Source organism: Gossypium raimondii, chromosome 4, assembly GCF_025698545.1.
Source record: "Gossypium raimondii isolate GPD5lz chromosome 4, ASM2569854v1, whole genome shotgun sequence".
Lineage (NCBI taxonomy): Eukaryota > Viridiplantae > Streptophyta > Magnoliopsida > Malvales > Malvaceae > Gossypium > Gossypium raimondii.
In genome coordinates, this window is record NC_068568.1 from 45,405,947 (window position 1) to 45,411,946 (window position 6,000).

The 6,000-nt window shown below is 33.6% G+C and overlaps 1 non-coding gene across 1 annotated transcript; it reads left to right on the top strand.

The window, feature by feature from the left end:
- Nucleotides 1-1,648: 1,648 nt before the first annotated feature.
- Nucleotides 1,649-1,755, top strand: LOC128040743 (small nucleolar RNA R71). Its single transcript, XR_008195549.1, has one exon. It is a non-coding gene; the product is annotated as a small nucleolar RNA R71 (small nucleolar RNA).
- Nucleotides 1,756-6,000: the final 4,245 nt, after the last annotated feature.

Here is a 6,000-nt window from a genome sequence, read left to right on the forward strand (position 1 = left end):
TGGACATTCTTTTGTAAGAGTGTTTTTGTTTTGAACTATTTGGGATCCTTCTGATTATTTTCCCAACTTAGGGTTTCCTAGCTAGTCAAGTTTTCACCTTTCTCAATTACTATTGTTGTTGGGTTTTCATCTTCATCTCTACTTTCACTCAGATTTTGTTCAAGCTGTTGATGAATTATATTTACTTCTATACCCTTGTCACTATCCTGTAAATCTGTTGAGACTTCTCCTCTAAGCTGGCTCAATTCCAGAATTAATAGTATCTGGTTTTCCTGAATTTCCCATTCTTCATAAACTCCTTCATAAATTTCATTTTCATAATTTTCATCATCAGACCACATGTAATCGAATTCATCCATGATTAATTGTAGTGGCTACTTCTGTAGGAATCTTTACTCTTTTCAAATGTATTTAGTGGAAATTCTTTGAAGAAAAGAAGAGTATTAGTAAAATAAAATAAAATAAATAAATAAATAAAAATCTAGAAATCGTATCTAAAATCTTTAAACTTCCCAATTATTCTATTAGAACGTAAAAATTAAAATTAACTTAGTAGCGTAGCCTCCTTGGCAACAATGCCAACAACTTGACCGCCTTTAAACGTACCAATATCTAGAATGTGCATACTAGAACTAAAAATATAGATTTGAGGTAGTGTCCGCAAGTATACAAGTCAAGTTATAATATAGTTTTTACAACGGAATAGGTGAGTATTCTTAGGATCGTACCCAAGGGAAGCGAGTACTAAATTAAAGTTAACCTAAACGCAAAGAGAATTAATTAATAGTTTAAATAAATTATATTACTACAAAACATAAAGGAAACATTTTTAGATTTTTATAAATAAAGAAATAAAAACAGCATAAATAAAAAGGGCCTTCAAAAAACTAATTTCTAAACTTAATCAAATGTAAATATGGGTGATTAGCTCGCTTTGTTGATCATAACTAATTCCAATTTCGGGCTTCTATTCAATTAACTAGTCGCTACCCTATCTTCTACTAAACTAACGAGTCAGCAAGAATTACTTATCTCTCGTCCTCACAGTCCAAACCGACTCGGGGCTAAGGGGTTTACGAATAGGCCATACCAATTTTGGGTTAAGTCCCACTTAAATGACTTTTTAAGGTTGTCAAGTTTAGGGTTTAAGTTCTTCCTCTCCCAAACACCAGATACGCTAAGAAAGCCCTACATAACAATTAGTCAATCACACCTCTACTCGTTCATCCCCCATAAGAGGATTAGTTCCTCGTGGAATCAATAAACATAATAAACTTGATAATAAAAAATTGCATAAAAAATAAATTAAGAGGATTAGTTCCTCGTTGGACTAGTAATGTAATGGAAGAGAGGTTTGTCTCCTCTATATATAGATGACGCACTAGATGAGGACTCTATAAGGTTGAGTCTGTCCACGATTTGTTGATATCTATCATCTTCCTGGACAACTTTTACCGTAGATGGTTTCTGACCATATGTATAGCGTTCGGTTGGCCACTGACAGGAATTTATCACCATATTTTCTATCAATTCATACATATCTTCATATGTTATATTCATTAGGGCTCCTCCTAAAGCTCCATCTAGTCCTAAACGTGCATGCACATCCAACCCATTATAGAACATTTGAAACCTCAGCCACTCGAGTAATCCATGATGTGGGCATCTTTGTATTAGTGTTTTAATACGCTCCCAAGCTTCATGAAATCTTTCTCCTTCTAATTGTTTGAATGTTGTGATCTCTCTCCTCAGTTGGACCACCTTGCTAATAGGAAAGAACTTTTGCATAAATTTTCCTATACGTTCATCCCATGTCGTGATGGACCCAAGTGCCTGTGAATCTAATCAAGAAAAAGCTTTATCGATTAAGGAAAAGGGAAACAGTCGAAGACGAATAGTGTCATCGGTGACCTCGTTGTATTTAAATATATCACAAAGCTGAAGGTACCACTTTAGATGCTGATTTGGGTCCTCCGTCATTGTGCCTCTAAACTGCATATTGTTTTGGATTATCTGCATCATAGCTAGTTTTTTTTCAAAATTGTTAGCTGTGATGGTCGGCCTTATGATGCTTCCTTAAACCATCTCACAATTCGATAGCACATAATCCATTAGAGTTCTTTCGTTGCACGCTATATCTATGTTTGCAGGTAGTTGCGTTGGTGGTGGTAAGTCCTGTGGGTTATGATAGTTAATCTCATCAAATTGCAGGTTGTTTTGTGGTGGATTGCCTGTAGCAGATGGTTGATTCTGCATATGTTGTTGTTGTCGACGATTTTGGCAAACTAGTCTCTCCAGATCAATAATTGGCTCTATAGGTGTTCCCCAACTACAAGTCATATACTGAAACCAAAAATAAATAAACATTGTTAGTAAAAATAAAAATAAAATTTATATTATAATTTATTAATTTCCTAATTATTCTATTAAATGCAAAAATTAAAATTAATTTTGTAACGTTGCTTCCCTGGCTATGGCGCCAACAACTTGACCGCCTCTGGACGTACTAACATCGAGAGTGTGAATACTGCAACTAAAAGATATGAAATTGAGGCGGTGTCCACAAGTAAATGAGTCAGGTTGTAATATAATTTTACAATGGAATGGGTGAGCATTCCGAGGATCATACCCAATGGAGGATAATACTAAATTAGCTTTAACCTGAACGTAAATAGATCTAATTAGTAATTTAAATAAATTATATTACGACAGAACATAAATAAAGGTTTTTTGGTTTTTATAAATAAAAGAACAAAAATAGCATAAATAAAAGGAATTTGGAAAACTGAATTATAAACTTGATCAAATCTAGTTATAGGTTATTAGCCTGTTTTGGTGGTCATAAGTAATTCATATTTTAGGTTTCTATTCAATCAACTAGTCATTACCCTAGCAGGATCTATTGATCATCTGCTAAACTAATGAGTCGGCAAGAACTACTTATCTCTCGACCTCACAGCCTAGACCGGTTTGGGGCTAAGGTGTTCATGGATAGGTTATACCAATTTTAGGTTAATTACCACCTAAATAACTACCTAGGGTCGACAAGCCTATGGTTTAAGTTATTTCTCTCCCAAACAGTTGATTCGTTAAGAGAACCCTACATAGTAATCAGTTAATCACACCTCCACTCACTAATCCTCCATAAGAGGATTAGTTCCTCATGGAATCAATAAACATCGTAAACTTGATATAAAATATATGCATAAAGAATAAGACAATAGTAGAGTTTACAGAATTATAACACCCCTCACTCGGTTCGGTCATCAGACTCAGGCAATAGGATGCTACAGCTAAATACCAAACAATTACAAAAAAAAATTATAATTTTAAAATCTCAAATAAATATCAAACAAATCAAAATTAAATAAATTAACATGTGTTCTAATCAGTTAAGGGTTAATATCGAGCTTATGGAAGGTTAAAACTAAGTAGGTAATCATTTTGAATCAATTTGAAACAAATTTAAAAAGATAAGAAAAATATGAAACAGGGCACACACGGTCGTGTCCCGAAGCCGTGGAAGGGTTGAGGCCGTGTAGATGGGTTACATGGTCGTGTGAGTAAACCGTGTAATAACTTGATACCATGTGAAATTCAGGTTACATGGTCGTGTCACCAGACCGTGTGAGAAAGCTCAGCCCGTGTGGTTCAAGAAATGGTTGTATGGCCAGACCGTGTACAATTCGAATATAGGATCACACGGTCATGTCACTAGGCCGTGTAACTCCCTGGGATTGTATAGACAAACCTACACCAAAATTTAATAAACCAGATGGTCGTGTGGGACACACAGTCGTATGGTAGACCGTGTGTCAGCCCGTGTATACCTGAAAAGTGCCTTTTAAACCAAGCTTTTCAACCATGAAATGCTTAAGCCCCAAGTTTTCATTTTGACCACATTTCAACCTATTCAAAGGCATCCAAAACAAGTCAAAAACATCATTTACAACAATCATTCTAGGTGCCTAACTAATATGCCACAATTGGCACCTCAATCAACAATGCAAACTCAATTAAATGATCTTACTCAATCATACCACTCTGCCTTCAACGACACCTCAAATAAACCAAACCAAACATGTACAAGAATAACCAACACATCCAAATAAAGCATAGGTGTAAACATGACTTTCATCAATTCCATGCTAAGACATAATCTAGGCATATTATGCATCAAACCAAAACCAAACATGCATCAAACATAATGCCTAACATATAACCATTTCATCCACGAAAACATTTAACAAATAACCAAAGAAACCATCAAGCTATCAACAAAATGATCATTTCCATTATGCTATATATATTTACATAACCTATATGGCCAACAAGATTCAAAATGCCATCTACAAAATCAACATTTCAAACACAAGACTTACTAAGTACATGCCAAAACCAAGTTAAAAGTATCACCAACACTTGAGTTCGTGATTGTTGCTAGATGCTGAATCGACGTACAAATTGGATAGTGCCTAACCCATGCACGAAAAAAAATCGTATGCCAAGTTTTACTTAGTGGTATTTCTATAATCCGAATATTTAAACAAAATAGAGACTATTAAAATGTAAATTTTAATTCAATTAATGACATGCAATATGATCAATTACAAAGGTCAAAATACAAATTCTTTGTTCACAACCTAATCATTAATCTAATATCAATAAAATGTAACACCTCTTACCCGAGACCGTTTTCGGAGTCTAGCACGAGGCATTACTTAGCTTATCTTACTAATTCGGAGCATAAAAAAACTTGGTTTGAAAATTTATTTCACTATTTACAGCAAATCTGTCCACCTGCGCAGCAGTCACTTATTTAATTATAACTCGAGTTACTAAACTTGAAATTTAGATCCGTAAATTTTCCCTGAAACTAGACTCATATATCTTTTCACCATAAAATTTTCAGAATTTTTGGTTTAGCCAATTAGTACAGTTTATTAGTTAAATTCTCCCCTGTTTCGGTGACCGACCATCCTGACCTCTTGTCACTAAAATTCAATTATCTCTTTTTACAGACTTCATATGATGCTTCCACTTATTTCTCCTGAAAATAGACTCATCAAGGAATCTATAAATATAAATTATAACTCACAATTCCTTCTGTGAAATTTTTAATGAATTTCTAAAGTCAGAACAGGGGACCTCAAAATCATTCTGACCCTGTCTCACTAAAATTCAAATATCTAAAAATATACAACTCTTTTTCTTACTCTATTTCTTTCATGTGAAATTAGACTCATTAAGATTTAATTTAGTATCTCACTCAGCTTCTAATTCAATTTCCACCATTTTTGATGATTTTTCGAAGTTACCTCAATGCATATATCCAAAAACTGTTCCATTGCAAATTTTAAAAAAATTCAATATAACCCATTTATAATAATCTAACCTTCCCGCAAATTTAAATCACAACCAATTCTAGTATTTCAACTACTTCATTTAAATACTAATGAAGTTCAACCAATCAACCATTTCAAACTAAAACATGTATATATTTCGATATCTAACACAACCATAATATTCAAATTTATTTTGCATACTTAGCCATTCATACTAATACTTTTTTTTTACTTCAATTTCCTATACATGTCATATAAATCCAAAAAGTTATTTAACAAAATCTACCGGAGTAAATCTGGATTGTGTGATCGTTGTTGTAGATCCGATCCTCCAATATATATATACGTCAATCTACAAGAAACAGTAAACACACACCAGTAAGCTTACAGAAAGCTTAGTAAGTTCACAGGCTCATAATAAAATCTTACCAAAATTTCACTAACAACATTAACAAACTAATAAAAATTCAACATTTCCTACCAACCACAATCTCAAATAATAAATATATCCAATCGAGCTCAATATCAGATGTCAACTTCTACTCCGACATTTAGTTTCAACTGCACTTACAAATACTTGTCAAATTAAGGATCGTCTTACGGAATTGAGTACATCATTTGCCGGTGCCACGATTTGCTTGAACATTTCACATTG